This window comes from Phyllostomus discolor, chromosome 2 (genome assembly GCF_004126475.2).
Source record: "Phyllostomus discolor isolate MPI-MPIP mPhyDis1 chromosome 2, mPhyDis1.pri.v3, whole genome shotgun sequence".
In the NCBI taxonomy this organism is placed as follows: Eukaryota; Metazoa; Chordata; class Mammalia; order Chiroptera; family Phyllostomidae; genus Phyllostomus; species Phyllostomus discolor.
Window position 1 is genome coordinate 200,689,449 of NC_040904.2, and position 25,931 is coordinate 200,715,379.

Consider the following 25,931-nt stretch of genomic DNA (forward strand, 5'->3'; position numbering starts at 1 on the left):
CATTCTCTTAAGAACAATTTTAAAAAGATTCTGGCAACTCTATTTTAACAATGTTAAAGAAAATATTGCTAATCACTGGGTCTTCATGTAAGACACACACACATACACACACACACCCCTTACTGGTGCATCCTCATTTGCCATTCTGATCTCATTCTCACGAGGATATCACAGACAATGGAGAGCATGTAAAAGAAAAGGAAATCAGCCCCATGAAAACTGGTGGACTCGAGTTCACAAGGAATTACATCTAAGTTAGTCCCAACCAGTTCTCTTAAATTCGGTCTCTGATGGACCTCTGTGTCACTGGTCCAGCAATCTTCCTTTCAAAGAGCCACCCTGTGGCCTTGGTTGGCTGTCAGTCACAAGGTTTAACCTCTGACCCTGGTGGTTGGTGAAAGAAGAAGAAGGAATGAATGTGACCTGGGCAGAGGCAGCCTTCCCTGGGGGGTTACACATGGGTTCTGAAAGAGAGGCCTCCCTCATCCTCTGGGATCTGAAGATACAGGGATAATGCTGGGTGGAGCCATTCATGGTCCTTTTCCTGCTTTCAGGGGGGAAACTGCTGGAGGAGAGAATAATTCATACACAGATGAAGCAGGGCAAGCTGAGATGGGCAAGCAAGGATCAGTAAGAGAGACAGGGTTAGTCCATGTGACAGTGCTGAGTCCCTGGATCTAGCCATGCCTGAAGTTAGATCATCTGTAAACTCCCACTTTCTCCCCTTGAGTCGGAATTAAGTTTCTATCTCTCGCAACTGAGTTTTGACTAATACAGTCACAATTTAAGAACTTGGTCAGACTCTCTTGGGGATTTGCCATTGTGGAAGCCAGGGCAAGCCACCGAAGAGCCCCAGGGGACGGTAGGGATGACACCCACTTCAAGGGTACCTGTTTCGCAGATTAAGGAGGGAACTAGTACACACTTCACAGTGCCTGCCTCTTATCAGAGAACCTGTGAACGCTAGGGATGCGCACAAAAGCCCATCTGCTGGCTTCTGCCTTTTGCTCTGTGCCCTTGGATTTCCCCTCACTCTGCCCAGACCAAACCAGACTTTGCTGAGAACAGTGCTCGGTCGGGAGGTATTCATCGCTCACTGTCAGCATCTCGGTTGCACTCTCTCCCTTCGTCCTGTAAGCAGGGCAACAGGAACCGAGTGTTGACACGTCTCGAGGGTGTTCAGTTTGTCAGGTTATTGTTTGTCCAGGTGAGAGAGGAGCTTCACTGCACTGGCATTTTTGGCAGCAGGCGTTCCTGGATCCCTTGAGGGCCCTACAGGAGCTCAAGTTGAAGTTCATGGGGCAGGGGGAGTGGGGGGGGGGCAGGGAGAAAGACACACTGGGGTGGGTAGGTTTTTTGTTACCATTTGTATATGTTTGGGACTCATTTTCCCATTTCTGCCATGGTTTCCAGAAGAAAACTTGTTCTTTCAGAACCCACAATATCCTCATACTTGTTTGCTCTCAAAGGGGCAAATAGTCTTTCAGAAAGGCAAAAATCCAAGAAGAAGAAGGACATCACGAGGTTTATGTAAGCAACTGTACAACTCAGGCATGGAGCGGGGATTCCAGAATTGCAAACACTGTCACGGTTGCTGTATTTTTCTTGCCTCCTGCTCTGAGTTCTTTAGCAACCGTCGGGAAGGGGCACCCTGGGTGGGAGCAAACACACGTCCTGACCTCAGGCCTGGAAGGTCAATGGAGGTGACGCAGAACTTCGGGCTGGAGCCGGCTGTCCCGGGGCATGAACTGTTAGCGGGACTGGACTTCCTGCCCAGCCCGTGGACAGTTTGCAGTGGGAGTGGGGGCACGGGAGGGACCTCTCATGCCTGAACAATCTGCCTCCAACGGGGAGAACCTGCTGGGCTTGCTTTGTGGAAGTCAGCGGACCCAGTTTCCCAACAACTTCCTGTGTGTTTGGGGTTGAGTGATGGGAACAGGCAGATCTGAGCGCACCTCGGTTCCAGGGGCCCGAGTGCTCAAATCCGTTTGCATAGGGAAAGGACCGTTGTGGTGGGTCGGCAGGAGCGTCTTTGCTTTAGCGGCTGTTAGATCCTCCTGGGAAAGAGCTGAAGATCCCGAGACACAGGTTCAGCCCAAGTTCAATGTCCCAGGGGTCTGAGGCAGGAGTGGTTTCAGTACAGAGCAGTCACCTCCCAGGTGCTCCCGTCTGAGTGGCGGAGGGAAGCTATGAGCAAAAACCTAAGAAACTTATATAACCTTACTAACTGATATCCCCCCCACAGTAAATTTATTTTTTTTAATTAAAAAAAACCCCTAAGAGCTGCTCTCACACATCCTGTGAGCATCTGGAACACAAGTCAGCACTGCGTTGGGCCGTGCTTGGGGAAGGCCTGGAAGGCACAGAAAGTATTTCCTCCTTCTAGCAGAGCAGCTGTGGGCACCACAGTGAGACTTGGGGGGGTCAATACAGGGAGCCTGAAGGGTGGTGGCAGCAGTGGTGGCCACAGGAGGAGGGGCCTGGGTACAGTTCTTGCGGGTCCCAAGGACTCCAAGAGCAAAGGCAGGCAGTGAGTGTAATGGGAGAGAGTGCCCCCTGGTGGGCAGCAGAGGCAGTACTGAGCTGGCATTCCTCTGTGTTGAAACCTGGGCGGAGAGACTTCAGTGATGGGGGCTCAGATGGTGCTGGAAGGAGGAAGCCCAGAACCTTGTCTGTGTTGGTGAGCTCATAAGCTGCCCCGCCCAGGCTTTCCAGAAATAATTGGGGGAAACCAAATGGGACAGGAACAGGGGAGTGAGTCAGATGTAAAGAAATACAATTATTACTGTAAATGTAACTTTTTACTCCCAACCAAGAAGAGTGGCCTGGGGTGAAGGGGAGAGAGACCCCCCCCAAGTCTCACGTGGGTTCTACCTGCAATTTCAAGCCTACTTATTCACATGATAAACGGCTTGTGCCACAGAGCAGGAGAAATGGCAAACAACGCAGGGGCATTTTACTTAACTGGCCGAGAGGCAGACTCTGGAGGAAGCCCAGTCAGTGCCCTGGTGCCGCAGCAGCATCAGGGCGCCCCAGAGGGACTCCGAGACCACCTCCTGGCTCTCCTTTGGTCCCCCTGGAGGAGCAGAGTCTAGTGTTAGCTTTAGAGATGTCTAGGGATTTGGAAGCAAAGATTCTGGGTAGGCGGTTTGAGCTGAAGTATTCAGAGGGACGATCACATCTTAATCAACACAAGATTCCAGGACATTGTCTGCTCAGCTCCCTAACTGACAATAAAGTGAAGTAAATGGGAGGAAATAATACGAGATAGCTGCAGTACAGGCTCCCGGGAAACGCCACTTGCAGAAAAAGCGACTGCATCGGTCCGTCAGTGTGCAGTCTAGTGTTCTCCTGTGAGACCGACGCGCACACTGAAGTGTACACCTGTAATGTGATTGCTGAGGCCGGAAAGTCTGGTTGTACGATTTGGTTCCTGTGAGGTGCAGTGTGGCAAGGACAAGGGATATTTATATTATAATCATAACCTGGTTTACTTTACTTTTTCCTGGTTCGTGTGACCTTGAGAGCACGTCGAACCTCTCAAGACTGTATTCCCATACTGGTAACGTGTGGATAATAACTTTGGTTAGGGTCCTGTCTCGTTGTGCACAAGATATAAACACCTCTAAGTGGTGTAATGTGTATTGCAGTATAATGTTTATTGTCAACTGATTTTAACAAAGTCTGTAGAAACAAAAATAACTAATGAACCCACACTGCAAATGAAGCTGACCACGGAGACAATGAAGGCAGGTGTCGGCATTCAGAGCCTCAGGTGAGGCCAGCACCGTTTGCTCTCGCTGTCCTATTGGCTACAGCTTTTGGGGATGCTGAATGTAAACATTAGCAACTCCAATCTGAATGTCAGGAATTAGGGTCTTAAAATAAGTTTAGGCCAGGGTGGCCTGTGGATTGAGCGCAGGCTGCGAACCAAAGCATTGCAGGTTCGATTCCCAGTCAGGGCACATGCCTGGGTTGCAGGCCACGGCCCCCAGCAACTGCACATTGATGTTATTGATGTTTCTCTCTCTCTCTCTCTCCCACTTCCTTCCCTCTCTAAAAATAAATAAATAAAATCTTAAAAAAAATAAGTTTAACCTTGATCTATCTACCGAGGTCAGATGGTTCAATACCTGAGAGACACAAAACTTGAATTCTTGGATTTAACGTTGGATTTAACAGTGATTATGCTGCATCTAGCATCCAGGAAAACCAAAATCCGAGGAGGAAATGAAGGTTACACTGTAGTTTGCCCTGTTTAATTTGAGTCTCTACCCTTGATCACTCTGTAAGTATTTCTCCATGACTGTCCCTCGTGACTCGGGCAGCACAAAATCTGGATCTTCCCCTGAGTAGGATACGCAAAGCACCATGGGGGCACAGAGTTAGGGCACCATGTCGGGCTTGGAAGATTTCCAGGAGAAGGTGAAACATAAAATGAGACATAAAGGGTAAGAAGGGGGTTCGCTCCACATACAGGGGGAGCAGAGCAACGATTCAGGCAAAGGGAACAGTCTGTGTGAGTGAGAGGATGAATGGGTGGATGGATGAGCTTTGCCTAGACATAAAGGTATCTCCTACATATGGCTACAGCCTATGCTAGTTAATGACTAATACTGACTCTTCTCCCACTGGAAGTATCAGAGCGGCTAAGGATGTGCATTGCATTGATGGGTGAGACCCCCAGGTGAATCCTGGCTGTGCCAGTTACTTCACTGTGTGGTTTAGAACTGGATATTTCGTGCAACCTCTTAGGCCTCAAGTATCTCAGTTAAACACGGGGACACTGATATCCACTCCAAAGAGTTATTCTAAGAATTAAATGAAATTTCGTAAAGCTGCTAGCACAGTCCTTGGCATGTAGTAAGAACCGAATAAATGATGGCTTTAACCGTCACCATCACCATCACCATCACCATGATGGTCACCACCATCATCATCAACAGGTGGTTTCCATCCAAGAAAAAACAGGGACGCGCTGTAATAGCCACTTGAATGACACTTCGCAAACGCCGAGGTGAACTAGGTTGTCTCAAAAAGCAGCAATTTACAAAGGAAATTGTGCAGAGATGTCATGGGACGATCATTATTGGTTCCAAACCCACCACTCAGCCTGCGAGACCAGAGACTGCTTTGGGATGTCAGCTACTGAACTGGGCACAGGGGCACGACGCGATGCACAGCGAGGTCAGCGCTGGCTTCCATCCAGGCAGCACAGGGAAGCAGAATGGTTCGCCTGGAGGGAAGTTTAGGGCTTGTTGTCCTTTGTACGAACTGACCCTGTGGACTGTCATTTCCCCCTGCGGAGAGGGTGAGTGGTATGCTTGAAGGAGGCACGTTAGAATACTCTCTCCCGAACATGCTCGCTCTACAACCGTATTTGATATGTCTTGTTTTTCATCTTTGACACAGAGGCATTCTTCCTGGTCCCCAAGGCTGTCACGGGCATTGGACAAATGACCGAAAGCAACAGAGTTGCCGTAAGCAGTGGTGGTGCCACTACCCAAAGGCACTGACTCTTGGACAATGTGCTTTTCTCAGGGAGCTGAATGCCACCTACCTATAATAAATATTTCAGGGACACTGAATAATTTATTTATTATATACTTGGGTTTTCAAGGAAGGAAATTGGTTTCTTTAAGACGGTACCATTGATTGGCTTAAATAGCAGAAACAGCACTCTCTCATCCTATTTACAGACCCTGGACGGGGTTCAAGTGCCCAATAGCACATTGTGGATGTACCTTCTGACCCGCAGACAACTACGAGAGTCAAAAGATCAATTAAATAATCTTAACTCGTGAGTGGCAGGGACAATATTTCAGCTGAAACATTGATCCTGGTTCTGAAGCGTGACATCGGAGTGGAACACGTTCATGTCCTCACGGACGGCAGCGTCTTTCCCGGCCTGTGCCCTGGGCCTGGGACTGACAGAGGGCACACCGAATCCATGGGTGGGAAGAGAGGAGAAATAAATATTTATCAAGCACCTCTTCTGGCCAGGCACCCTTACCTGGCTGTTTCACACAAGTAGCTCACCTGATGTCTCTTCATCTCTGGGAAGTTCCTTGTTCCTTATCTTCAGGTAATACAACATGTCACTCCAGCCTGACCATTCATTTAGTCAGTCAGCAAACATCATTGGTCTGCTTCTGTGACCAAGGGACCTGGTATGCAAGGTCTCCTCAGGCGCGTTCTCTGGCCCCAAGGAGCTCGCAGCCTAGGGGGTGAGACAGACAGGTAAACGTACGATTTCCACCCAGTGGGGCAAGGTTGGGACCAGAGGGAGATTTACTGGAAATCTTCAGCTTCAAGATTCCTCATTGGTACATGTCCTTTCCAGATAACTATCTGCTTTTATACCTCAATCTGCATTTTTAACTTTGTATTGTTTTTCTTAAAGAGTGTCCCTCACATTGTATTAATTTCAGGACCCTGGGTTCAGCCCTCCACAAGATTCATGGGCCGCGGATATGCCGACAAAACATCTGTGTCAGCCAGGAAGCCTTCGAGTAAGTGGCACTTGAAAGGAGACTTAAGCAAGAGAAGGATTTTAGCCTCTCAGAGATGTGGAGGGTGGGGGTGGAGTGGGCAAAGAGAACAGGATGGGTGAGGGCTGAGGTAGAGGGGCGTTGAAATGTCTCAGTGTATTTGGGAAGCTCCATGACACCATAGAGCTGGATGGTCGTCCAAAAAGGCGCATTAGCTGTGGGGGCTGCCAGGAGGAGGTGGGCTGTCAGTCAGGGAGGGGCAGGAGAGCTGTGAGAGCCTGTGTAGGAAGAGACTTTTGTGCTGAATTCTCAGAATTGTAGCTTTTATCTTTTGTGCTAGAAGGACTAGTTGGAGCATTTTTAGGATCCATTTTTTAGGATTATATTTAAGAAGCATCCCCCTGGCTGCAGGGTAGAGGATAACTGGAATCAGGGCGACCAACTGTCTGGCTTACCCAGGACTGTCCTTTTTTAGCACTGAAAGTTCTGTGTCTTAGAAAACTCCTTGGTCTCATGGGAACCAGGACAAGTAGTCACCCTACCTGAAAGAAGGTGGGCCCAAAGCCAAGAGAACCACTTGGCAGTTTATTCCACTGATCTCCCCTGAACCTCAGACTCTGTGATCCAGCTTCTCACCTGATGGCTCTACTTCGATGTCGAATTGTCGTCTCGGAACCAATGCATTTAAAACCTCAGGGCCTTTGTGCTTGCTATTCCCTCTGTTCAAAATGCTGTTCCCCAGGACAGCCTTGCGGTTTACCCCTTCACCTCCCTCACCTCTTCCCTGCAGTCCCACCTTCTCAGCAAGGTTTTCCCTGAGCCCGTCTTCACCATGGCGGCCCCTATTCCTGACGTCCCTTCCCCCTGTCCTTGCTTTGGTTTGTTCTTTGTGCTTGCCACCACCCAGCATACTTAATGTTTATGTTTTTTATGTTCCATTTTCTCCACTTAGAACGAACCTTCATGAGGGCAGGGACGTGGGCTGTTTCTTTCTCTGTGTCTAGGACACTGTCTGGCACGTGCACGTGGCACGTAGCACGTTGCACATTACATGTTACATGTTACACGTTGTTTTGCTGAACTAATTGAGTCATCCCTGATTCCTCTTATTCTCTCACACCCACATCTGATTCACCAGCAAATTCCTGTTGGTTCTCTGTACAAATGTGTTCAGAATACAGCCAGTTCTTACCACCTCCACCGTCACCACCTGCTCCACCTCACTGCTCACCTGGATTGTCACAAGAGCATCTCTCCCCAGGCTTCCTGTTTCTTCTCTTGCCTCTGACAGTGTGTTGCAAAACAGCACCCAGGGGATCCTGTTAAAATAGTCAGGTCATGTCACTCTTCCGCTCACTGTTCTCCACTGACCTTCTGTCTCATGCACAGGAAAAGCCCATGTTCTACAAGTCCTATTCTGACCTCCCTCCTCTCTCCTTTCCCCTCTCCTCTCTTCCCTTCCCCAACCCTCCCCTCTTTCTGCCCTCCCCTCCCCTCTGTGCCCATTTCAGCCCCTGTGATAGCATCTTCAGTGCTCCTCCCCCTCCAGCGGCACAGGCTTCCTTTGTGTGCTCGAAGCGTGTGAGGCACTTTCCTGCCTCAAGGCCTTTGGACTTGCCCTTTCCCTCTGCCTGTAATACTCTTCTGTAGGCATTTACTTGACTCTCTTGCTTCCTCAGGCCTCAACTCAAGTGTCTCCTTACCAGAAAGCCTTCTGTCCCTAAGGAAAGAACAAAACCCATCTTCACACAACTGAAGGCCCTTTGTTTTCTCCCTTAGAGCTTGATGCCTCCTGAGTCACATATGGTGAACTGTCTGTTGTTTCTCTTCCACCTGCCCCCTCCTCCATGCCCCCACCCCTTAAACACACACTGAGTGTAAACTCCATGAGAGCAGGCACTTTGTTGGTGATGTAACTTCAGTGCCTGGAACAGACTGCCTGGAACAGTGCTGGCACAGCATAGGCGTGCAATAACTACTTGTGGGATGAACAGATGTTGAATGAAGCACCAACGTCTATGTAAGGATGATAAGGGCTAAGGAGGGGGCAGAAATAAGACCAAATAAGGAGGTGCAAGCTTCAGGGCTTGTTGGAAAGGGAAAAAAAAATTCAGAGCCTTGGACAATTTTGAATACATTAATAAAAATAATTTAAAATTAATAAAAGAGCTTCATCCCATTTTAAAAATAGAGCTAATGGTTCTATTTTATGGACAAATTCCTTTCCCGCTTAGAGAAGGCAGAGATTGTGTGCTTGTCATGTTGGAAGAACTAATTACCCTGCTCATTGGTAGAGACAGTTAGGTAGAAGCATAATTTCAGAAAAACAGACCCTTTCTCTCTTCTCCTCTTTCCTGTTACTGCATTTGGAAATCACTCTCCTTCGGGGCATGCAGGGTTTGGCTGCTCAGACCTTCTTCCCGACCTCAAGAAGCAAATCTCCTGAAAGTTCTTTGTGGGAAGCCTGTGGGCTGCCGAAATGTGCGGAAGAACCTTGCTTCTTTCACACAACGTTTGTTTTGCATTTGTAATTCATAAAAGTTATTTTTTTCGCATTCCTCGCCTCCTACTTTTCCCTACTCTTCTCCTTGGCTTTCCCTGGGCTCTGCTCTTTGTCTCTTTCCCAGGCCAGGTGGAATGCATACATACACCTAACGCACGCACAGCCCTCATCTCGCTTCGTCCTCGCAGCTGCCCTGTGATGCGCTGCTGTGATTCCCATTGTACGCTTACAGACAACCTGGTGTGGTGGGGACCATCAGCACCCCTTGCCATGCCCCTTAGAGCCTCCCCATGTCACTGGGCAACGGGCTGACTTCCCACTGCCAGGGTCTGCCTCCTTCTACCTGAGGGCTGTCCCTGCCACAGGAGCGAGTCAGAAGTGCTGGGGAGTCACGCCCAGCACTTTTCCCCCACCGGGCTAGAAGCCTTTAGCCAATGATTAATGGAGTTAAACCAGCTCACTTGTTCCTTGGGTGGAGAGAACTGAGGTGCCTTTTCTATGCTGGTTCCAGAGACTCCTAGTAGGATTTGCTTCAGTGCCCCACAAGTATCTGGCTTGAAAATGTACCTTTATTGGCTGTCTCTACCTCCCTGTCTCCCTTTCCCTGTTGATGTTTCTTGAGATTACTTCCCAAATAAGTACTTGCTCTGAACTCTCACTGAGGGTCTGCTTGTAGGGGAGCCCGATCAGTCCTCACCGAAGACTGTGTAGCCTCCAGGGGGCAGAGCTGAGCTGCAGATACAAGCTGTGTGAGTCCAAAGCCTGTGAGCTGAATCACAGTGTTCTAATCCCCTCCGTATTTTTATTAATTATTTTCTGTATTCTGTCCCATATAATGGTGACACCTTTTTCTTTTAATGTGTCAAGTCATTGCAAGCCATGGGTTTGCTTTAAAAAAACTATCCCGATAAACCAATTGGATAATGCTAGGAATTTCTTCACATTAAAAATTAGTTTATAATGACAAATTTATCTTAGTTTATGAAAGGACAGATTCCCACAAGCCCACAGCCTAGCATTCATGGGGACATCCTATGATATCAGTGATGACAAGAAGAAGAGCCAGAGGGATTGGTAAGAAGTTAGGGTTTCCTTGTAAAGTTAAAAATAAATTTACTGGGAAGCCTTGGTTCGATTATGGGATTGAGAGAAAATCTGGTAGTCAAGTCCCAGAAAGGACAGAAACCAGGGCGGCTTTGGGAAACAGGGACCAGAGGCTGCTGGACAGCCTTTTCAGGGTACCACAGTCAAGTTCGTTAAGCTCCAATCATTCCCCATCTCGGTGAGGCATCTAATTCCAGGCACAGACAGTGGTGACTGGCCGAGCTGAAAGACGGGGGTGAGGAGCACTTTGATTGACACAAGCGATGGGGGAGATGCTGTTTCCCCTTGCAAAAAATTCCCTTGCTTGCTCTATAAAAGGAGGAGTGAGATGCAAAAAGCAAACGTTCTCAGGAAGAGAATGGAAAGTGTCTGCTGAGGAAAGAAAGGCAAGAGCAGGGGAGATGACCACCCCAGGAGACAAGCGACACATCAGGCATCTGCGTACAGAGAGAAACAGCTGTGGACACTATAGCAGCCGGCAGGGGTCGTGCCGCGTGTCTGTTCCCTTCTGAAGCAACCTCCCACTTCTCTCCCTTTTGTTCATTCTGCTGCAGACACACTGGCTTTCTGCTGTGTCTCTGCCATTGCCAGATCCGTGCCTGCCTCAGCACATTTGCATTTGCTGCTCCCTTTCCTAGAACACCATTCCCGTAACTCTCAGCATGCCTGCTCCCCTCCGGTTTTTGTTCCAATTTCACCTTCCAGGAGTTGCCTTCCCTGATCACCCAGACATCCCACTTCCTGCCCGCTTTCTTGGCCTTACTTATCTCCATTCATAATGGAAGTTACCACCATCTAACTTTATATGTTTATTTGCTTAATATACGTCTCCTTTCACGGTCATAGGAGTTACACGAGGGCAGAGATTCTGTAACCCCAGTGTCTACAACTGTTCCTGACCTGTGGAAGGTGCTTGATAAGTAATCACTGAATGGACAATGCATGGTTTCTTCCTTCTCCCTTCCATTAGTGCTGTCAACTCTCAACATCAGCCTTCAAGACACCTCAGAGGTCAAGCTCGCAGCTGAGTTCCCAGGGCGGGCAAGAGGGGACCTGAGGACAGCCAGGAGGGGCCCCTGTGGGAAGTACGCCCACAGGATTCGCTCCGGTCAGGGTGGGGGAACCAGAGGCAGATGGGGAGTCTAGGCAGGATGGAATTCCACTTCCTATACGGCTTGGGATGTGACTGCGATAGGAGCATTCCAGAGCGAGCAGGACACTGGGTGAACCATGGTGTGGGACATGAATTCCACCCTGACCGAGGGCCCCTGAGGGGTCCTCACGGAGCTGCACAGGAAGGGTCATGGCTCCCTGTTCCTTTCTGATGGGCTGTCCTCCTCTCAGAGAGATCGCAAGTAGCAAGTGACTCTTCTGGCCAAAAAGACTTTAACTACATTTATTGAGGTGACATTGGTTAATAAAATGATATAGGTTGCAAGGGTACAACTCTATTGCATAATACATCATCTGTGTACAGCACCATCTACTGAGCACCCAAAGTCAAATCTCCTTCCATCACCCTATCTCTCACCTCCTTTACCCTTGACTCTCTCCTCCCCATGCCACCTTCCCTTTGGTGACCACCACACTGTTGTCTGTGTCTGTTTTGTTCGTTCGTTTGTTGCTTTCAGCTTTGTATCCCACATGTGAGTTAAATCATATGGTTTTGTAAAAGCAAAAATAAGTGAATGGGACTGCATCAAACTAAGAAGCTTCTGCTCAGCAAAGGAAACCACAGACAAGACAAAGAGTCAACCAACCAAATGGGAGAAGGTCTTTGCAAACGACACCTCTGGGTGAGGGGTTCATATTTAAAAAATACAAAAAATATCTCATACAGCTAAACGACAAAAAAAATTTAAAAATGGGCAGAGGACCCTGACAGACAATTCTCCTAAGAAGACAAACAAATGGGCACCTGGTGTTGGAAAAGATGCTTGATTTTTTAAATGCAGATCAAAACCATAACGAGATACCACCTCATGCCTGTCAGAATGACTACTATCAGCATGAAGGGGAGTAACAAGTGTTGGAGCGGTTGTGGATAAAAAGAAGAAGAAAGACTCCTCATTCACTGCTGGTGGGAATGTAAACTGGTACAGCCACGGTAGAAAATGGTGCAGGGGTTTCCTCAAAAAGACTTCCAATGCTGCTGCTAACAAAACCCAGAGAATGCATTGCTAGACCTGAGATGGGCAGGTATGCACAGAGGCAGGACCAGGGCGCTTGGATTTGAGCGAGAGAGAGCTCTAAGTCACAAAACCATACACAGCATCTTGCAGGGTCTCTTGGAGGGGTACAATGCTTCCTTAGGTCATCAATCAAGACCCAGAGTTTAGTGAGGGCTGTAATTTGAGCACGTGCTGGAGGAAAGATTAGGACTCTTTAGTAAGATGTCTGTGGTGACAAGGGCAATGCAGGACACACAGATGAGGATTTGGACCACACCTGCCCTGAGAAAGTTCTCTTACCACATCCCCAGCAGGAAACCTGGAAACTCTTATTGGAACCCACTGTATATCCTCTGTCGTGTGGTCGGTGTGTTTATGCCGCAATTATAAATAGTTCTCCTAAGAGTGGGCTCAGTCCACGCTCAATAAATCATTTTGTGAACTGCACACATTCCTGGGCTTAAGAAGCTGTTCATCTTTGCTGAACACAGATTCTCGATCTAGAGGACCCTGAATGAACACTGGGAATGAGGCTGAGAGACGAGGTTCTCCAAGTGAGCAGAGTCAGGCCGTCAGTCCCCTCCCAGGATTCTAGCTCAGCCTGGGCCTAATCCTATCTGTGGCGTTGCACATAAACGGGACACTTTAATCTGGCTGTTTTCCGTTGCATCTCTCTGCTCCCTAAGAAATTCTGTTCCAAGGCCCTAATGTTCCTGATCCAGCTTACATGTTTTGAATCTTTTTTTGTTTTTCCACTCCAAAGGCTAAATCACAGAAACCCACACTCCCCTGCGTAGGTTCTCTTTTTCAGTGCCTCACCAGTGGTTGCAGACACCATCGCCTAGGGACCTCCGAGAGCGAGGGTCCCGCCCTGTGTTTCCACCGTGTCCCTATCTATGAGGCAGTAACGCTTACCTGTCCGTCCGTGAACAAGCCTCAGGGGTCCATGGACTCCTAATTTGTGTAGATCCTGACACGGGGTCCGTTTTTCTGGGTGGGGGGCCTGTCATGTTCTAAAAGGGTTCTATGGCTCCTCCAACATTAAGATCTGCAGAAATCGTCCCTCCCTTTTGGAAATTCTGAGCACTGGACTTCAAAGTATGTTCTCTTTTTCTCTCCCTTCCCCACTGATACTTCCTTAAAGTTGGAAATGTGGTCGTTTTTCTTCTATCTTCTCTCTACATGATCTCTTGTCAGTATCATTTTATCACTATTATTTTTGATTTAGGACTTTCAGAGAAAACTTGAAAAATAGGTAAGCATAAATAGATAATAAATAGATAAATAGGTAAACAAAAAATAAATGTCATTAAAACCACTGAAACCAGTATTTCTATTCTGGGTCATAGCACATGTAGTGTAAAATATTTGTGTTAATGAGAAGCCATTAAGATGACTTAAGTTATATAAAAATATGTAAAACCAGAGAATCCAAAAATTAATATGTAAATAGGAGGGAGTAATTTGCACCAAAAAGAGAGTATAAGGTGCTTAGGAACAAAGCAGACAAACAAGGAAGCAGAAAGCTCCTCTAACCCCTCCCTACCGAGGGTGTCCCTGGCCCAGTGGCAGGGACAGCAGCTGGGAGCTTGTCGAAAAGGTGGAGTCTCAGGCCCCACCCAGGCCCGGGGAAGCAGAATCTGCATTTTAACAAGATGATCCCAGGGAATGTTCAAGTTTGAGAAGCACTGCTATCATCTATCTCCCCAAGCAATCTCAGGCCACACCCCAAACCTCGCACTCTGAAAATCAGAGCTACACCTGCAGTGGTGACCCACGTGCTGGACGGATTTCACACTAACACTTGGCATGGATTATCTCATGGAGGTGGGTGCTATTATTAACCTCATTTTATAGTTGAGGAAAGTGAAGCTCAATGAATTTGAGTAACTTGCATAGGTCTCCAGCCTGTGTCTGTGTCCAAAGCCTCAGCATTAAAGACTGCCTTGATGAGAGTTTCTCTGCAGGCAAAGAGGACCCCCATCCCCCCCCCCCCACCCCCATTTTTCTAACCTCAGGCCACGAGGCTGTGGATCACACACTCAAACTGCAACACAAAGAGAAACCAGGAACCTTGCCAAGTTCCTAACAGGTAGGATTTTTTCCTTACCAACTTTTTCTTTTGAAATATTTCAAACTGCAGAAAAGTTTCAAGAATCATGCCACGAACATCCACATATCCTTTACGTGAGCTCACCAGTTCTCAGCCCTCTGCCACGTTGGTGCTTTCTCTGTACAGACAGATCTTCTCTAAATATAAAAATATGAAAGAAAGTTACGGCCTTTCACTCCTAAATTCTTCAGGCTGCCTTTCCTGAGAAAACGGACATTCTTCTGCATTACCAATACTGTTATCATATGTAAGAAAAATGCACAATTCTAGTATATTTTATATACTGTCTATTTAATTTTCCCCAGTTTTTCCCTAAGGATGTCTTTTATTCCCATTTTCATTTTTGATGTGAGGTTCAATCAAGTTTCTGTGTTGCATTCCCTTATTATGTCTCTTTAGTTTGTTTAGATTGGAACAGAACCTCTTGTCTCCCCTGACATTGACAATTCAAGAATCTGAGCCCATTGTCTTGTAGACTGTTGTTTCCTTGTGACTGGACCCTGCTGAAACATTTTGGCTGGAATGCGCTATAGGTGATGTTCTGTTATACCGCACCAGAAGTTACATAATGCCAGGTTGCCCCACTCTGGGTGGCATGAAATTTGATCACTCATTTGGTCAGTGTGATGACCTCAGCTCTCTTTATTGTTAAGGCTACTCTTCCCTTATAATTAATAATCTGTGATTATTTGAGATTTTGTGGATATCCTGCTTCCCCCAGATCTTTCATCCAGTGTTCTTAGCATCTACTGATGACGCTTACCTTAGTCAATCAATAGATTTAAGGCGGAAAAACTGTAGGCTTTTCATTCTATTGTTTTTTCCATTTTTTTTCTTTCTTTGCTGGCAGTCTTCTTAAAGAAGAGATCCCCCTCTTTCTTTTCTGAACATTAACGTGGACTCATAATTTTTAAAAAAGATTTTATTTATTTATTTTTAGAGAGAGGGGCAGGGAAGGGGAAAGAAAGGGAGGGAAGCATCGATGTGAGAGAGAAACATCCATCGCTTGCCTCTCACGTGTGCTCAGGACTGAACCTGCCCCCTGCATGTGCCATGATCGGGAATCAAACTGACGGCCCTTCACTTTGTGGGATGACATTTAACCAACTGATCCACACTGGTCAAGGCTGGACTTGTAATTTAAAAAATTTAATACTTTTTTGTCCTTCTGCCATAGCTCCATGAATCTTTGGGCACGTCCTTGCTATCTGGCACACGATGTCTCAATATCGCCTTTTGCTTTTCCTGCCCCTGACTTGGAGCCAGCCGTGACAAAAGTCCTGGTTTCTTTGAGTGAGGAATGCTATTTAGGAAAAAGGCATTGAGTGTGAGGTGTGCTAATTACTTCTGGAGTCTCATTGCTTCTGATCCTTTTTCTGTACAGAATTTAGAAAAAAAATTAAATGATGAATGCATAATGATTCCTCAATTCCAATGAACAAAAAACCCAAAACCTTAAGTTTCCCACTCTATATGAGTATTTTCCTTATCCCACAGTGAAAGCCTTGGTTTTCCACATCAATAAGGTTAAGTGTTTATGCCATAGTCCAATAATCACAGAATAGCTTCAGAAACAAAACAGCCAACAGCGCTGCCATCAATAAACCTATTAAATAAAGTTCAAGGTATCTTTACAAGCTTGTGATCTTAAGACATGATCTATAAAAACATATAGTCTTTATCTTTCTGTGTGGTCATAATATCTATCGAGTATACAGTAAGATTCACTTCTCTCTGTATTCACTATCGTTTTCTTTTATCTTTCATTTATGTTTTTAATACATAAAATATTACATTGCTTAAAAGTTAAAACTAGTAAAAAAAGTTCTCATCAGAAAAGCCCTGCTTGCATGCCCATTCCCTGCACCCTGCCCACCTGCTCCCTATGGGCGGCTATATTCATTATTTTGTATTTACCCTTCTTGACTTTCTTTTACAAAAATACTTTCTTGAGAAAAGAGTGAACATTCTTTTGCACTTTTCTTATCACTCGAGAGTATATTTTACAAATTACTTCACGCCAATTAATAGAGATCCTTCGTCATCCTTTTTGTTGGCTCTACAGTACCCCTGCATTTTGATGTACCATAATTTATTAATAATACTCTATGAATGAGCATTGGTTTGTTCCTAATATTTTGTTGTAAATAATATAATGAATAACTAGTACATATGTTTGTATTGTGAGGGTGTGTTTTAAGGGTAAATTTCTAGCAGTGGGATTGATAGGTCAAAGAATTAATGCATATATAATTTTGCTAGAAAATGCCAAATTCTCCTCCGTGTAGGTTGTACCATTTTTCTCTCCTGTCAGCAACCTATGAAGGTGCATTTTCCCCCATAGTCTTGCTGTAGAGTGTATTATGAAGCTCTTGACTGTTTTGCCAATCAGATAGTTGAGAAATGGTTATCTGAGTGTAATTTTAATGTGCATTTCTCTTATTATGAGTGAAATTGAGGATGATTCATATATGCATTTAAAGGCCACTTGTGCATCTTTTTGTATGAGCTGCCTGGAGCAAGAGACTACCTTTTACTGTCAGGTAGACTTTTAGTGCATATTCTAAGAATCATCAAATTCTATTTATAACATTGAAGTTTACAAAAGACTCTCACAAGTCGTCTTATTTGATCCCAAAAGATTTGGAAAGCCTCAGAAAGAATAAGGACAGCACCGTTGAAATAAAAGGTTATGGAAGACAAACTTATTAACCCGGAAAATATGGGAGTGCCTGCTATTATGTGCATGAATTATCCTGTCTGGTGCTGTTAGAGACCTTGAGCAGAATATTTCACGTAGCAGAGTATTAACACTGGCTGAGAACGGCTCAGAACAGCTTCATAGTCGTTTAATAAGCCTTCTAAGAAATCCGAAGTTGTCACATGCAGCGTAAAGGAATGCTGGGGTGGACACGGGGGTGGTGAAGCAGCAACTGCACCCACAAAACATTATAATCTAATGGGTCGATTCACTTGGTCTCTCCTGTGGTTTGTTTTGAATTTTTCCTTTTATTTCTTTTTTTATGTAGCAAGCAAATCATACTCTCCCCCAAGTCTGTAATGGTTATTAAATCCAGCAATTTTCCTCAAGAGGTTTTCTGCTAAGAAGGTTCCATTTGGCAAACTAAACCGCTGAATGCAGGAGGGGTTGAATTATTGGAATGATTGCTTGGCAAACTGTGCAGAATGGTCAACCCTGCCACACCGGGACCCAGAGAGAGATTTTTGAGGAATAAAGATCGTTCTCCTCAGTGGGAAGAAAACTGCTCTGCAAGGAGTCAGATGGGCTCTCTGTCAGCCTGATATTCCGAGGGAGAGAAAAAGACAAATGTGCTCTGTCTACAAGTGAGTTTGGTCAGGCGAGACAAAGAGAAAGAAAGAAAGACCTCGCCAGCTTTCCTACCGATCTGAAATCACCTTCTTAAAGAAGGAAGGTGAGAGAGGGCACACCCCCCTCACCCGCAAACCACTTTCAGTCATGGGCAGGAAGAAAGAAAGAATATAGTGTCTCCATTAAGCTTGGACAGTCCTCAGAAATCACGCCAAAAATGCACACGGGGTTGGAAATGAAGGGGAATCGATGACTCAGGATTTTTCTTGAAGGATGCACAACAGCTACCCTCTGGGCCATTCCTCTGCTTAAAGCTGGGGCCAAAAACGACTAAACACAGCTAACGTCTGAAGGTAATCAGTGACCACAAGGAAGGAAACACTTGAGGTCTCACTGTTTCTATAGCATAGATTTGAAGGTTATAAGGGTGACCCCCAGGGTCTATAATAAATATGAGAGAGAAGATATCAATTGCAGGTAGATTATAGGAGGTGAAGAGTCCAATGCAGGAGAATTCATATATTTTCAAATCAACTCAATAATTTGTAAACAAGAAGTGCACACATTTTAAGTGTACAGTTTGAAGAGGGTTGACAAATGTATATATCCACGCCACTGTCAAGATATAGGACATTTAGGCCCTGGCTGGCATAGCTCAGTGGATTGAGCGCAGGCTGGGAACCAAAGTGTCCCAGGTTCGATTCCCAGCCAGGGTACATTCCCGGGTTGCAGGCCATAACACCCAGCAACCGCACATTGATGTTTCTCTCTCTCTCCCTCCCTCCCTTCCCTCTCTAAAAATAAATAAATAAAATCTTAAAAAAAAGATATAGGACATTTCTATTACCCCCCAATTTTTTTTGGCCCCTTCCCATTCTTGTACTCAGGCAACCCCTGATCAGCATTCATCAGTATAGATTGACTTGAGTTTGCCAGGGAGTTTCACATGAAAGGAATCCTATGGTACCGACACTTCCCTTCGCTCAGCATGACATTTAAGACTCATCCATGTTGCTCATACCAGCTGTTAGTTCCTTCTCATTTATCCATTGCCTGGGTGTACCACAAATTGTTGAATCATTTGCATATTGATTGACAGTTGAGCTGTTTACAGTTTGGGACTATTATAAAGTTGCTATAAGCATTTGCATACAAGTCTTTGTGTGGAGATATGTTTTTATGTCTTTTGGATGAATACCTAGAAGCGGAATTTCTGTTTCCGACTGTTCTGTGAAGTTGTACCATTCTGCATTCCCACCAGCAATGAATGAGAGCTCTGGTTGCTCCACGTCCGCACCAACTCTTGGTATCGTTAGTCTTTTAATTTTGGACATTCCGACGGTGTGTTGATTTACGTTTCCTTGGTAACTAATTTTTAGCATCCTTTCCTGTAATGATTGGCTGTTCATCTGTCCTTTTCATACTTTTTCCCATTTAAAAATTTGGTTATTTTTCTTACTGTTGTAAGAGCTCTTTATAAATGTACTTGGTACAAATCCTCTGTCAAGTACATGTATTGCAAGTATGTTTTTCTCATCTGTGTCTTGCACAGGGTGCCATTGGTAGACAGGAGGAGAAATAAACCCAAATTAGAGACATGAAGAGAGGCTTTTTTCCAAGAGGAGGTGCCTCTTGAATTCGGACTTAAAGGAAGAGTTGGTAGATGGGTAAGTAGAGGGTGTTACGGGCCCCGTGGTGGAGCTTCTCAAAGGCAGCGAAGGATGCCCCAACCCTAGATCAGCTCTTCCCTTCCTCGCAGATAAAGCTCCAATCCAGGCTGATTATATCCAGGTGTGAATATGATCAAATTAATTGATACTAATATTTGAGTCAGTAGTAAATATATTCCTCTAAAGGGATATTTGAAACTAAAACGAATGATTTGCTCACCAAATTTCCTTCAATGTACCCCCTCCATAAATCTGCAATTTACAAAAGTATGGGGGAGGTACCTTTTGGGTTGGACACTTCTAGGTTTGTCTAGAAATGAAATTCACAGGATATGCCAAGACAGCACTTAAGCCATTTGTGTCCACCTCTTTCATCATAATGAGAGCAGTGACATAACCATCCTCTGTAAATAGTCACTGTCAAAGTGCTAAAGCAATGCACCTGTGAGTGAGCTAGGCAGATCATGGCCTTGAGGCCCAGTTGCTTTGTTCTCTTTTATGTAGTAGCAGCCAGAAATATTATGAAGTGAAGAAAGTCACTAGTTCCTGCTCACAGGAGCTAGGAAAGAATAGTGATTCTTTTCTTGGGGAGTTGTTTTTCTGGTGGTGTTTCCAGGAAGTAAGCCTGTTCCTTCTGAAATGGTGGCGATTCCTCAGCTAGATAATGGGTAGATGGATAGCTGGGTGAATGAGTGGATGAGGGAAGGAAGGAAGGAAGGAAGGAAGGAAGGAAGACAGGCCAGCCAGAGGGGCTTTTATGTCTCTGTGGGAACAATAGATGCAGGAGAAGCAATGAACAGTGCAGTAGAAAGAGCATGCATTGAGTGGGAAGGAGTGCAAGAGAAATCAAGAGATAATAGATATCTCTAGTTAGCAGATAAATTAAGAAAAGGAGAAATAAAAGCACACAGAAGAGGCTATTTGCAACAGAGGACTACACACTGTTTTCAACATAAGTGCAGGGGTTATGACAGAGTAAGAAAGTTGAGAGCTGGTTCAGCAGCATCCAGCATCACTGCACAGTTCAGCACAGGCCGATGGGCAAGGTCCGGAGGCCAGAGAGAGCAATACCTTCCCTGCTTCCTTTTCCTCTACACTGCACTCTCCTGGACTGTCTGCAATGCAGACAGCATCGCACTGTCTGCTGGTCAAATGAAAACAAGATGTGACCCTCATTTTACCCAGTACATTGGTTTTTGAAATTATTATTGAGATATAACTCACATAATATGAAAGCTACCCTTTTCATGTGTATTAGGCAATGGTTTTTCACACGGTTACAGTCATGCCAACATCACCACTACCAACTGGAGCATATTTTCATCACCCCAAGGCCCGTTAGCAATCACTCATTTCTTCCTGTCTCCAGTCTCCTGGCAACCACTATCTCCTTTTTTTTTAAACTTCATTTTTTTAGAGTAGTTCTAGGTTTACAACAGAAGCAAGAGGAAGGTTTCCCATATACCCCCGCACCCACCTGTGCAGAGGTTCCCCCATTGTAAGCATCACTCACCAGAGTGGTGCATTTTCAGCAAGGATGAACCTGCACTGACACATCTGAATCGCCCAAAGCTCATGGTTTACCTGAGGGTCTGCTCTTGGTGTCGTGCATTCTTTGGGTTTGGACAAGTGTATAATGACATGTATCCGCCATTTTAATATCATACAGAGTATTTTTACTGCCCTAAACCCTACCCTGTGCCCTGCCAATTCACCTCTCCCTGCCCCCCTAACCCCCCCCCCCCCCCCCCCCCCCCCCCCCCCCCCCGCCAACCACCACCACACTAACTACTTCCTGTCTGTGTAAATTTGCCTATGCTGGATATTTTGTATAAATGGAATCAAATGTATTGCCTTTGCCCAGCTTTTTCCACTTAGCATAATAGTTTTTGATAGATACATTTTATTTTTTAGAGCCGTTTTAGTTTACAGAAAAATTTAGCAGTAAGTAGAGTTCCTATGCCTTCCTTCCCCACCCCGTATACAGAGTTCCACATTGCTTTTTTTTAACCATTTTAACCATTTATTAATGTGCAGCTCCATTGAGTCAGCTGTGTGCACATTGTTGTGCCAGCACACTAGTTTTTTTTTTTTTTTTTATTAAAGGTAGGGTGGAGAGTAGGCTTCAAACCAAAGAGGGAAAGGATGTTTCCTCCCCGAAACCGAGAGCTCATGACCTTTAATAAGACTGTCACTTGTTGTTATAACAACCACCCAAGGGGCCCCTGCTGCCTGGCGTCACTCCCCTTTGCCCTTTGGGGAGCTCCCCGAAAGGCCTGAGGCAGAGATGCGCTCCTGGGAGCAGCTGTGACTCTCCAAGAATCTTCACGTCCCTCCCTGACCTTGTAGCATTGATTGCTTGCCCTCGACTTTAGTAAATATTTTAAGGCACTGAATTGCATTTTAAAGATCAGAAGCTTATTTTTATCTTGAATAAAGTTTAACTGAATTAATATTGAAAGCACTAAATGATACAACTCGAAATGCTTGTTAAGTCTTCCTAGAACTATTTTAATTGCTTCTTTGTAATACATTTGTCTGAGCACAGAGGCCGCCTGACTTACAGATTTGGAATGTCGATAATATTCTTAACCATTGGAGATTTTTGCAAACATCGGGGTAATTTAAGAATAATTCTCATGGGGCTGGATTACTTTTCATGAGTACAGATGATAAATTGGAAAGTATAAGGACATAATAAGATGCCCTCTGCATTTTTAGTTCATCTATACCTAGTAGAAAGAACATTGGATTGGAGGCAATAATTGCTACCCTGTGGTGAGTGATTAGTATGGACCAGGAACTGTGCTAAGCATTTTCACATATGTTTCCTTTTTTAAAACTCACAATAGCCTTACGAGATTCTCCATCATCTGGTCCTCAGAGGGTTTTCCTACCCAGCCTTGCCGTCCCTCCCGCGGTCCCAGCTGTTGGGCCTGCATTGTGATTCGAAGGCTCAGCTGGCTTGGTTCTGCCCCCTTCCCATTCATCCTTCACAGAAGTTTCCCTCTGCAAATCTTTTGAACATCTAATCCTGTTCTAGCTTCTGCTGCTCAGAGGACCAGCACTGACACGACTTCCACCCTTGGTGGGAGGGTCATAAAAATACTCCAAAGGGTCCAGAAATTCCACGTGGAACATGCGGTGCTTCAGACACTGTGAATCCTTGGTCTGAAGTAAGTGAATATGGATGATAAATATAATGTAGGGTCATTCATGTACGAGTAGTATTGAATTCATAGCTTTTTTTGTCAGTATGTATGTTTTCAACCAGGGAGTTTTTAAAAAATGATGAATAAAATGGGCCCATACTACAAAATATTGGGAGCCATGGGGCTAGATGCTTGCTCAGGGGCTCCAGGTCTGACAGCCCGTGATCCCCAACAGAGGCAGTGCAGTAGAGTGGTTACAGAGCAGTGTTGGGGGCATGAGCTTTGGCATCAGGTAGGCCTGGGTTCGAATCCTTACTCTGCTTCTCACTAGCTGCATAAGCTCAGGCAAGTTGAATAACTTCTCTAAGTCTTTGTTCCCTCCTCTATGCAATGAATAAACTAATAGTGACTTCCTTCTGGTGTGGTTGAGAGGGTTAAATGAGAAAAATTAGTGTGAAGTACATCACCTAGCTCGGAGCAAGTGCTAATAAAAGTTCACTGGAATTATTATAATCAGTTATTCTTAGTTACATTTGGCATATTCGTGTTCAGTTTTAACCAAAGGATTGTTTATACCGTATTTCAAAGTCTTTTATTCTTATTTTATGAGAATACTTCTTCAGGTAATACTTATCTTCCTAAATTACATGGTTCATCTTTCCATAGAAATTGCACCTCTTGTTGAATACACCCCTGACTCCTTTGAGCTTAGACCTTTGAAACCAATAGAGATTTCATTTAATCATGTGGAATAATCCTGCCCTCAGTGTTTTCCCCCTTGTGTGATTTTCTTTCACAGCCTAGATGTCTGTTATGCTCACACTAGGGCTATAATAGCAACACAGAGAATTGAGGAAACCTATCATTCACACAATCCAATCTCAACTACACGACTATTTCAGGCAAATGTAGGGGTTTGAGGTTTGGAAATGGGGAAGTTTTTGGAATAATACTGTATAAATAATTGCTTATCTGAGTGCTGATTTTACATATGACAGCAAAAAGTCTTTTGGTGTGGCTCATTAGTGAGGCAGGTGCAAGGGCAGCTGTTCTAATTAATGTTAGGAATCCCCACTCTTGATTTCTATGAAGAACTAGAGGAAACCTTTGCTATCTACCTGATTACCCAAGAAAGACTGGACTGAGAGGGGTAACCAACAGAGAAGTTGTTAGCTGAAGGTAATAACATACATGACTTCAGTGGCTTAAGCAAATTACTATTCTCACATGAAAGGAAGGAAGTCAAGAAGCAAATGGTTGCCGGTGTTGGCTTATGAGCTCAATGATGTCCATGCTTATATTTCTGAGATTCTCTTTGCCTTTCCTTCAGTGTCCCAAAATAGTGACAGGAATTCCTACCCTTGTGCTCACAGTCAAGGAAAGAAAAAGGAGGTAAGAGTGGGGAATAAGCAGTTCCAGCAGATCCTCAGCAGACCATCGGTATGAGCAAACCCTGTGCTTATATCTCATTGGCTAAGATTGTGCATGTGGCCCCAATCTAGCTGCAAAGGAAGCTGGGAATTTGTGTATTTAGCTGGGCACCTAGCTATTCAGGACACACTCAGGATTCTGTTAGTAAGGGAAAGTGGAGAAAGTATATTAAGAAGGTAACCAACACAATCCGCTCTCAGAGGCAAGCCTAGGACTGTTATTCAGGTTTATGTCTTGGGTCCACATACATTTTCTTCGTGGGAGGAATGAGAGGAGCAATGGTGTAGTGAATTTACTGGAGATCGACACATATCACAACAGACTTCAAAGAGGTGTCCACAGTGTTCTCTCTAGCCTTCCACTATACTGAGGAATATTTGTGATAAAACTTATGCATCATGTATTTAGTCATAAAGAAATTTTTGCTGGAACAATATCATGGTAATATGATTTATCCACAATTACAGGATTATAGAATATAACAGAAATTCTTACGAGATTGTTTTGATTTCTCTGAAACAACATGTTTTTTTAGGGGAAAGAACATCCTGGAAGCTGTTTGAGAGATAAGTTGTAATTCACTGAAATTAGTTGTCCTCAAATTCACTATTTAATTTTAAGTTTGAAAAAAGATTCAGATTAACCTTGGTTGGGTGGCTCAGTTGCTTGGAGCAGTGTTCCGTACACAAAAGTTGCTGGTTCAATCCCTGGTCATGGCACACATCTATGCTACAGGTTCAATCCCTGGTCAGGGCATGTATGGGAGGCAACTGATTGATTGATATTTCCCTCTCACATCGATGTATCTCTCTCTTTCTCTCTTTCTCCCTTCCTCTCTCTCTAAAAAATAAACATAACCTCGGGTGAGGAGTAAAACAAAGCCCTAACTTTTAACTTAAAAATACAGACTCAGACTACACGAGGAGCTTAAGCAGAATATAAATAGATCTTAGAGTCCTGAGGTGTGCAATATAAAATAGGCCATGCCTCAGGAGTGTCTCGTGAAGATACCTGCAACGTGAACTTTTGGACCCTGATTCTGCAAAAATTAGCCATCTTCAGAACTGGGTAATACTGTGAAGGCTGGGCAAGAATCGGTCTAAGCTTCTTCTTATCTGTGTGGTATTTAACTTCCTATTTCAGAAACGACAATGGAAATACGTACTCATTTCAGTTTTATTTTAAATCTTGCTTAAACTTAATTAATTATATGCTTATCATGGGTAAAATATATATAATCTTTCCTCCCTCCCTTCCTCCCTCCCTCCCTCCCTTCCTCCTTCCTTCCTTCCTTCCTTCCTTCTGCCTGTCCTCCTCTCTTCCTCCCTTTCATCCTTGGTGGTTAGGAGTGAGAAGACTCAGCACATGGACTTTGGAATCAGACGGACCTGGATTTGAATCTTGGGTCTTTCCCTCGCTAGAGAGGGGGGCTCTAGGTAGTTTGTTCAAACTTCCTATGTCTCAGGTCTTCCCCTGTAAATGAAATATATTTATCTCATAGTATTATTGAGTGTGTAATGGTCCAATCAGTCTTGATTCTACTGCAGTAACAAAACGTCCAGGAATTTCAGTGGCCTCCATAACACGTGTATTTCTCACTCAAGCAAAGTCTGCTGTGGGTCTAGGGGACCCTCCAGTCTCATCATTTCATGTTGCCTCGATTTTCTGGCCCCTGCCTATTAACATGTTCTAGAGTGATCGCCATGGCAATACAGTACTTCTGCCTAGAAGTGACACATAATGTCAGCTCTGGAAGAAGTAGAAGAAGAATATTTTCTTCTACTCAAGGGTTGTCTTTTCCAATTTTTTAATGGTGTCTTTTTAACAGCAAATTTTATAATTTTGATGAAATCTTACTTATTGATATTTGAAATGGCTCATGATTTTTATGCTTCATTTTAGAATGAAAGATCATACAGATTTTAACTCAAGATCACAAATATTTTCTTCTACACTCTTTACTGA